We start from the raw sequence: 10,139 nt of genomic DNA, 5'->3' as shown, positions 1-10,139 counted from the left end.
GACACCTGTGCCCCTACCAGCTTCACTAGAATTAAGCACCACGTGAAACTATGTATTAATGAGATTAAGGTAACAGTACATACGGCCTAGAAGTAGACTAGGAGAAAAGAAGACTACAATAGGTAGACAAGTCCTGTCTCTGGGTGGTGTGAAAGTATGTGCAATTTTTATGAATTTCTTTTTTCTATATTTTCTAATTTTTTCCCATTGAAAATGCACTATCATAAAAATCATGAGAAAAAATCCGGTTTTTTTAAAGATTTTTAAAAAAATCTTATTCATTTGACACACAGAGAGAGATCACAAGTAGGCAGAGAAGCAGGCAGAGAGAGAGGGAAGCAGGCTCCCCACCGAGCAGAGAGCCCAACGTGGGACTTGATCCCAGGACCCCGAGATCACAACCGGAGCCGAAGGCAGAGGCTTAACCCACTGAACCACCCAGGCACCCCAAAAATCCATTTTTTAAAAGGTAAAATATATTGCTAAAAATTCAAAATACGGTAGAAAGATATAAAATATTTTTTGACCAGAGAAGTAAAAATATAAACTTTAAAAACAAAAACATTATCCAAAATTATATATAACTCAGTGAGAACAAAATATATATAAGCTACGTGACTAACATATGATATATATGTGTGTGTTTATATATTCTAAATGAGAAAATTATATGTGAGGTAAATAACAACAATATATCTTCTGGGAGGTTCCCCCCAAGCACATACTCAGGGTTCTCTGGAATTTACTTGTCTTTCTCTCTTGCTAGACCAAGAGATACTCCGAGGCTAAGGGAAAGTCCTACTTGTATCTGTGTCCCTCTGAAGACCTAGCACATAGTAGGTACTCAAAAATGTTTATGAATGAACAAGTGAATATCTTCTCTAAAAAGGAAATATATATGAAAATTCTTAAGGACAGGAAGCATACCAAAAACTGATAGAAGAATGTGTCTGGTAAGTTAATGAAACACAGAGGGTGTGTATTTTCTGAGAGGAACCCCAGGGGCACTTCCATACCGGTATGCCCCTCCAAGTCTTCTTATGGCCCCGGTTGCTTATGGACTCTGGGCTTACTAGGCTGGAGGTCCCAGTAGACAGAAACCGTCTTTGTTCATTCCTGAACGCAGGCTCCCAGGCATAGCTTACTGTTCTCGGGAGTCCAGCAGAAACAGGTCAACAGTAAGAGCAAGGCAATAGGTAAGATGTTCTTTATTCCATAAAAGAGTAAGACAGGTCCTTGATATCAGACAAAAAGACAGGACTAGGAGCACCCCAAGGACGAGTCCTTCAAGGTAAACCTAGGTCCTCCTGAAGACAGAGCCTTCTCATCCCACTGCTGCTTCTGTCCTGGGGACAAGGAGCACCTCACACAAGGAACTGGGGGACAGGGGAGAAGTATCTTTGACAGGACAGACAGGGGACCTGTTCCATGGCACTGGGATTCCTTGTCTGTCTTTCCTTCTAGACAGGGTGCCTCCACACAGAGACTGGGCTTCTCCATCTTTGTCCACGAAACTACACAGCTGATGAGATCGAAGTGGCATTGAGCTCCTCTGTGCTTAGTTCCTGAATAAATGAATGGATAAAGACCCATTTTTGTCCCATTTCCACACCCAGCCCTTTTCACTGGGAACATCAGAATGAGTAATATTTTGGGCATTCTTTCAAAAAAATTCATTGATCTGCTAGCATGTGCAAGGCACAGCTGTGGCCCCCATGCTCATGAGGTTCCTTTGTTCTATCCTAACTGCAAATGGCATTTTAAATCTACTCCATGCTATACCTATTTTGACTCGAGGGTGTTTGAGTTTTTTTTTTTTCATTTTAGAAGAGAGTAGATTCCACTCCTGCATATATGCCAAAGGAAATGAAAACATATGTCCACATGAAATTTGTTGAATATTCATCACAGCGTTATTTGTAACACTCCCAAATGGAAACAACACACACGTCCATAAGCCATGAATGAACACATGTAAGGCATATAACATGGGGTATCTGTACAATGGACTATTATTTGGCCATGAAAAGGAACGGAGGACTGATACATCCCACAGCATGGATGAATGTGGAAACTACGCGACTCGAAAGAAGACAGCGGATTCCATTAATACTACGTCCAGAAGAGAGAATCCTACAGAAACAGAAAGGAAACTCGTGGTTGCCTAGTGTTGGTGGGGAGGGGGGGATGAGGCGTGACTGCTCATGGGGAGGAGGGTTATTTTTGAGCAATGGAAATGTTCTCAAGCTGACTGTGGGGGTACCTTTTAAGTGGGTGAAGTAAGTGGTATGTGAGTTATATTTCAATAGCACTGTTATAAAACAAAAAAGGAAGGGGGAAAGTTTCCCCCTTTCAAGCATGCGAAGTGTTATGGAAATAGATTTCATAACCAAGTGGTCTGTTTCAGTTTATGAGCAGAATTTTTCTTTTTCAGTGGCCTTGAGCTTGTTCTTCAAGGCCACTTTTCTCAAGGTTTGTGCTCAGAAGCCCTCTCTGGCCGCTGCCTGTCCCCAGGCCAGGCGACCCTCTGTGTGGCCCTCAGCTGGCCTCGTTCCACACACCCAGCACCCGCCCTCCTGCCCACACTGCGCGGCTGCCGTCAGCTCCTAAATGCCAGAGCTGCCACCTGGGGCCCTGGCGACGCGAGGGCCCACAGTGTTGTGATGTGTTTGGGTAGGAAGTACATTTGATGCCAACGTTACCAGGCTCCAGGGTGACTAATTCCATCTGCATTTTCGGTTTCAGCTGCCTGGACTGTTCAGCTGGAGAACCTCAGACCTCTCAGCTGTTTTTGAAGAAGCTTGCCTCCCAGTTGTGGATGCATGAGCTTAATTAAACCCATTGTCCTGCCTTTTCAGCTGCCACTCTCCCTGTGTGTACCCAACAAATACTTATTGGGCACCTACTATGTGCCAAACACTATTCTGAGGACACAGTAGCAGCAAGACAGAGTTCTTGCTCTAATGGAACAAAAACTACACAGGTTTTTTGTTTTGTTTTGTTTTAAGGAAAGTAAAAAAAGGCAATAAAGGTGCTGTTGAGATCAACGAGCCAGTGTGAAGGATTGTGAGTACTGCTTTTAGTTGTAGAGGGTAGGGGGAGTGGTTTCTCTGGGAAGGTAGCTGAGAAAGAGCCATCTGTGTGAAGATCTAGAAAGAGAACGGTCTAGGCAGAGGAAATAGCATTGGCAAAGGCCCTGAGGCAGGACTAGCAATGAGAGCAACGTGATCTCCACCGCACAGCCAGTGAGTGAAGAGAGAAAATGGGTTGGAGCAGGCTGGGTTACGGAGGGCCTTCTCAGGCTTGGAGAAGCGTTTTCTTTCTCTTAAATGCAACTGGAAGCCATTGGAGGCATTCACAAGACAGGAAGAAGATGTGGCCTACATTTTTCAGAGGTCACTCTGGCTGTTGGAGATGATAAAGGTAATGGACAGGTGGTAGGTGTGGAGAAAGCTGGGACCAGGACAGGCTTCAACGTCTTTAAGGGTCTGACTGCCTTTGTCTTCCACCCCTTCCATTGTCTCCAGGAGCCACAGGGTCATGGTCAAGAGATCCCCTCCCATTCTAAATCACTGGAGTAAAATTTTCAATACCTTTACTTTTTTTTAGTACCTTTACTTTACTATTTTTACTTGAAATTTTCATTTAAATCAATCACAGCCAAAGGTCATGAGTTTGATATATGACTTACTGTTCCCCCTAATACACACTAACATAGACACACAACTATGAAAGGTTTTTAAATGAACAAGTGAATATAGTCTTAAGAATAAAGGTGAATAGTGAAGTTATTAAAAAAAAAGGGGGGGGTTACCAGGAACACATGAGTCTGATAAACTATTTTTTAATACACACTCAGATTCTAAGTACCATTTCAAACCATCTCATGCTGGTTTGAAAAACAACAATATGTGAGTTAGGACTAGGTGCTTTGGCTTTAACTAGAACCTGACTATGCTACTTACTGTCTGTGTGGCCTTCAGCTGGTACTTAACCTCTTTGAGCCTCAGTTTCCTCTTCAGCGAAGTGGGGGTAAAACCGATCATCATGAAGCTGTGGTGTGAAGTATTTAGAACACTTCCACACAGTACAGGCTCAACAAACATGACCTAGTTTAACAAATCAAATAGTCTTCAATTAAATTCAGGCTTTCCTGAGCACTTGCTGTGTGCTGGGGCCTGGAGTAAGGGCTGAGAGTCCCGAGGTAAAGAACAGTCTCTGCCCTTAGCTGATGAATCACTTAGCTGAGGGGGACACAAGCCCTCACGAAAGCACAACCGTCTGTCACAGGGGCACATGAGAAGAACGTTATAAGGGGACTAGGCAGTCCAAAGGGAGGAGGTTCTGTCTAGGGCAGTCACAGACAGCTTCCGGGAGAAGGTGTTGGCTAATATGGGTTGTGTTGGATAAAAAGGAGTTTGCCAGGTAGGTAAAGAGAAATCACAACATTCCAAGCAGTGGGAATAGCACATGCAAAGGTATGAAGGCCTCAAGTAGGCAACTGCTAGAGCGTCAAGTACAAGAGGCACCCCTTTACCTCAAGCTTAGAGGTCACCTTAACCAACGGAGGGCCTCTCCTTTGTCACGAGCCTCAAGTAGAGCTAAAGTAACCAGTGGAACAGATGAAGAACAGAAAGAGCCCAGTCTCTGGCTGCGGATCTGAAGCTTTTCATCTGTGCAAACTGGAGCCACGGTTTCCCTCATCTGTGAAATGGGAAAAGAGGTCCAATTTCACAAGGGACTTCATTTTCACAAGGGATCTTGGTGAGAGTTAAATGAGACCATGGGAACATGGTTGCACAGGCCCGGCTCACAGTAGGTACTGGATACCTGGCTTCCTTATTTTGGCTCCCACTGCCCCCTGCCCCACCCCCACAGCAACGTGTGGTGGGCTGAGCCACCCCACGGCTGATGGGAAAGAGTCTCCCAGCTAACTGCGTGCCCGGCCCATCTAGTTCCCAGACTAGCTGAACCAGCCCATCCTTCCCCTGCCCCACCAAACTCCTATCCACACCCTGCGAGTTCCCAGCTTGACAGGCTGGGCGTGACCCCAGGAGGGAGGGTCATGGCAAATGAAGTGCGTACACATCGCTAACAACAGCCAAAGGACCTGTGTGCTCAGAGCTCAGCACACACAATCCCAACCAAGAACCCCCGCGGTGACTATGACCACAACACTTTCCCTTCCCCAACATGCAGACAAGAGTCCCAGAGCGGGGGAGGGCTTGCCCCAGCTCATCCACTGAAAATCAGGATTTAAATACAAGTCAGGGACTCCAGGGTCCCTTCTTTGCCCGCTGTAACACGTGTGTGTGCATTAATCCCCTCTAAGGGCCCCGCACTTTCTCCCACACCTCTTGTACCCAAGTCATAGGGATCCCTTACAGTTCCAGATGGGCCCACTTATTTCACACCTGGTGCCTTCTGCTGGCTATTCCCTCTGTGTGAAATGCCCTTCCTCCACACTCACTGCCCTTTTATCCCTCTCACCTGGAGAACTCCTCCTTATCCTTCAGGACCCAGACAACTGCCTCCTCCTCTAAGAAGCCTTCCCTGATCCTCAGCCCAGCAGGCTCAGTCCAGTCTTCCTCCTCAATCACAAAGTACCTCTAAATCCCAATGACTAAAAGCCCCTGGAAGGTGGAAAGCAACCTCTTTCTCAACTTTGATCTTACCAGTCTCTACTAATGATTTCTTCATGAACACATGAGAAAAAAAAATTCATGAATTAACTGATTCCCTGTCACATGCTCTTAAAGGAAGCAATTGCGTTTAGTGATTTTGCTGTTGTTGAGAGCAGGGCGCGGACATCTCAGCATGTTGCCATGGACACACACTGCGCAATGCTGGGGGTACCAAGCACACAGACTACAACGTGAATGGTTTCCTCTGGAGGTGGGCAACAGACCAGCTTGACCGGTGGCCATTCTAAAACCATCTGCAGCCCCTGAGATGCTAGAGCAGAAAGGGCCCAGGCTCTGGATTCAGAATCACTGGGGTTCAAATCCCAGGTGTGCCACTTATCCACTATGTGCTCCTGGGCATTTAAGTGATGCAACCTCTTTAAGTTTCTGCAGTAAGGGGGTAACCCCCTTCACAGGGCTGCCATGAGAATTAAAAAGGTCAACATGGAAATGCCTAGCATGCAGTAGGTCCAGAGTAACTGCTAACTTTCTTCCTTGAGTATCTGGAATTCTTGTTCCCCTCCTTAAACTTAGACTGCATAACCAGGCCAGGTTCCCAGACTGGGCTGCAAAACCTTTATATCCTTGTCCCGGAAGCCTGGGCCCTAGGACCAGGTCTGACATACATCAGCAAGGTCCTGTTCATCCAGGAATATACCTCCCAGAAGCCCTCGCCTGTGTGCATGGGAGTATACGCAAAGCATCTTGGATAGACGCCAAAGGCTGACAATGAGTTACATGCCAACTGCAGGAGGCAGATGAACAAATTGCCTACATCTCCATGGTTGACCACTGCACAGCCATAACAAAGACACAGCTCTCCACACGGGAACAGTATGCCATCCCCAAGATAAAGTCAGGGCAAAAGAAAAGTATGTGACGGATTGTTCAACTGACCAGCTGCGGGTCAAGATCTGACCCAGAACATGGAAAATGACATGAGACAAGTTCTCAGTTCACTCAAGGGTGGTTCATGACTGGTACCACACAGGATGCAGAGGAGAAAGCTAATTCCTTACACACAATGATCCTGTGGGGCGGTAAGACCTAGTTCTCTCATGGAACCCCACTGGGAGAGGCTGGCCAGACCATCTCTAGGAGGACACATGAGAAATGGATATCAGTTCCTCAAATGGAGAATCAGGAGACTAAGGGACTAAAATAAGTCCTTCATCACAGATCAGATTCTTGGGTACTTCTGAATCTTTTGCCATGGTCATGGCCTAACCTGCTAAAAGGAAAGCAAGCCATTTTAAATAAGAATTTTTTTAAAGCCGACATGTATGAATTAGTAATAATTAAAAACCTTCTTTTTGACCTTGGGTAAGGCTCCTGGAGACTCCATTTCCCCATCTCTAAAATGGAAAGACCATCCAGAGAAGACAACATAGAGCTCACATCCCAGCGCCCACCACCAAGATCCTGCCTGAGGGCCCCTGCTGGTTTTCAGCTGGGCTGTCCTCAGGGGGGTGGGACATCAGTCACCACCCAGGGCCGCCCCAGATTTGGACACAGGTTCAATGTCGCAGCCCCAGATTTGGACACAGGTTCAATGTCGCAGCAGCTGGAGCTTGTTGTTTACACTGTTTCCCAGGGAGCAGGATAGCAGTAGCCCCTGGCTCAAGGGTTCTAATTTTAAACACTGAATTCTGGGCAGACAAAAAGGGCAGATCCTGGCTACCTACAAGATGCGTGCACTAAAAAAAGATGACCCTGAGTGCAGAGGACAGAATAGAGGAATCCATCTCTCCCTCCTTCCACAAGCTGCAGTGAGTGCCTGTCCACCGGAGTACCCAGGGGGAGGAGGTAGGCAGGTGTCAGTGCCCTGGGGCAGTTCCACTTTACCAAAAGAAGCGGGGCGCCTTAAAGTTGAATCCTATCTAGAGTTAAGTTGAATCTAGAGGTAAAGTTAAAGTTAAAGTTGAAGAATCCTATCTAGAAGCATTGTTCAAAGTAGATCACTAGCCCCCAGCCACGTAATTTGTAGGGATTTATTCAAATGTCTTATTTCATAAATGGTTTTTATTTATTAGGGGTTTTTGAGTTGTTTTACAATTTGTTTAGGTCAGAATCCTAAATAAGGTCTAGACCTTGTGATTGTTTGATGTGTCTCCAAATCTCCCTTATTCCTTTGATACCCCCTCCATTTGTTTACTTATTTACTGTTTCTCTTTCTTTTTGCACTTTATTTGTAGAAGAAACCAGCTATCTATATTTTCCAGCACCTGAAGTTGGCTGACTGCATCCTCAAGGTACCATTTAACATGTTCCTCTGTCCACTGTAGTACCCGTAATTTGTTTAAATCTAGGGGCTTTATCAGATTTAGGTTTGAGTTTGGGGCAAGACATGGTTGGTGCATGTTCTTCCTTCAGGAGGCTCATCCTGTCTTTTTGTGTTGCCCAAATCATCCATTAAAGGTTCACGTTGTTGTGTGTCTAATTCTATCATTCCTTCTACACTTTTAAGCAGGTATAAATCTATAAATAGGAACTTCCTGTATCGGCCATTTGATTACCCTGAGATACCACTTATATAGGAAAGGTAAGATTCATTATAATTTTTCATTTTCTTAAATCCTTTTTGGTACAATAAATATGTATTTGCAGTTTGAATTGTTCAGAGCCTCTGTTGGTTACCTATAAAATGGGGGTACTAGTGAACTCATAGCCTTATTCTGGTATGTGTGAAGAGCTCAGTTCTCTTATCAAAGGCTGTGTCCACATATGCTTTCTATGAACTGCAGAACCAGGGCATGCAGCAAAGGTTTTCAGGCTCTCCCCTGCCCTAGCCTCAGCCCAAAAGCACTGTTAGAAGATGGCAGAAGCCAGGAGGGTCAAGTGGTGTACACATCTGCTTGGCCTCTGGCCCCAACCTCCCTTCCCCTGTCTGCACCAGTTTCCTATGCAGTGAGGATGCTAGTGCCTCCTTCCCAGGGAGGGTCTGGGTCCTAAGTGAGAAAATGTGGTCATAGGCCTGACACCCTAGTAAACCCAGTAAGGGGGCCTTTCCCAGTTTTCCCTGAATCATACACACAAACCACACATTTCCCTACTACACACACCACACCTCCCCTACAGCACACTTACCCCTTATGCACCCCCCACACCCCCACACATACCACACCCACCCAGACATACCTCCCACCACATATACCACACATGCTGCAAATCCCCACCATACCCCCCACCACACAAACCCGACACTTACCCCTCACTCCCCAGTGTAACCCCCCACCCCACACAATACCCCCCACATGCCCAGATACCACACACACACACAACACACACGCACATACCCCACAACATACACACACCCACATACACACCACACACACACACACACACATCTCATCAGATATACATGTACCACACACACATGCACTCACATATACACCACACACATCACACCACATATACACCCATCCCACCACATACACAACACACACACACCATATCCCATGCACACATATTCTGCAACACACACACCCCACATACCACCCCCCACACACACCACACACACCTCTCCCCACACGGACCCCACCCTCCCACACACACAGCCACAACACCCACCCACCTACCCTCCCCCCCCCACACACAAACGCATCCTACACACACATCCCACCACATATGGCAACCATCCTCCCACACCCTCCTCCACACCTCACACACACTACACACACATCCCAACATACACACACACACCATGTACCCACACCTCCACACACACACACACACCCTCTCCCCACGTACATCCCACCACATAGGCACACCACACACACACCCCCACACATCCCATCACACACACACACACACACACACACACAGGGAAGGTCCCTCGGGTGGCCCTATTGTTCAGCCACTTCCCCAGTCAGGAGGGCGGCTGGGAACGCAAGGCCGCCTGGCCCTTCCTGCCAGGCGCTGACGTGCAGCCTGCGGAAGGAACAGCCAGTCTCGGCGGGGCCAGCGCATTCCTTTCGTGCCAGGCTGTGCACGCACGTCCGCACCTCCCGCCCCCTCCCACAGCCCCAGCCCTGGCCGCCCTCACGCCGGCTCATGCTCGGGACCTGCCAGGAGAGGGATGATGGAGCGGGCAGGATGGGGGATCCCACGCGATCTCCCTGAACCTGGCTGCCCCAGCACCCCCTCCCCCTGCGAGGGTGGGCTCACTAGCCCATTCTACAACTGAGGAAAGCAGAGGCCAGAGGAGAGAAGGGAGGCCAAGGCAAATACGGTAGAAGCGGGGCTGGGGGCTCGCATGTCCTGGTTCTCTTTAGCTACACTGTGTGATACTTTCCTTCCTCACTGCCTCGTCCGGGAGCCCGAGAGGGCAGCAGTTAGGGGTCCCTGGTGACAATATTCTGCAGACTGCAAGGGGCTCGCCTCAGGACAACTTAGACCAGCAGATTTACACAGCCAGGACTTGCCATCCCAAAAGGGACAGCATTAGAGAATGAA

Source organism: Mustela erminea, chromosome 3 (assembly GCF_009829155.1).
Source record: "Mustela erminea isolate mMusErm1 chromosome 3, mMusErm1.Pri, whole genome shotgun sequence".
Lineage (NCBI taxonomy): Eukaryota > Metazoa > Chordata > Mammalia > Carnivora > Mustelidae > Mustela > Mustela erminea.
This window is presented reverse-complemented; position numbering follows the sequence as displayed.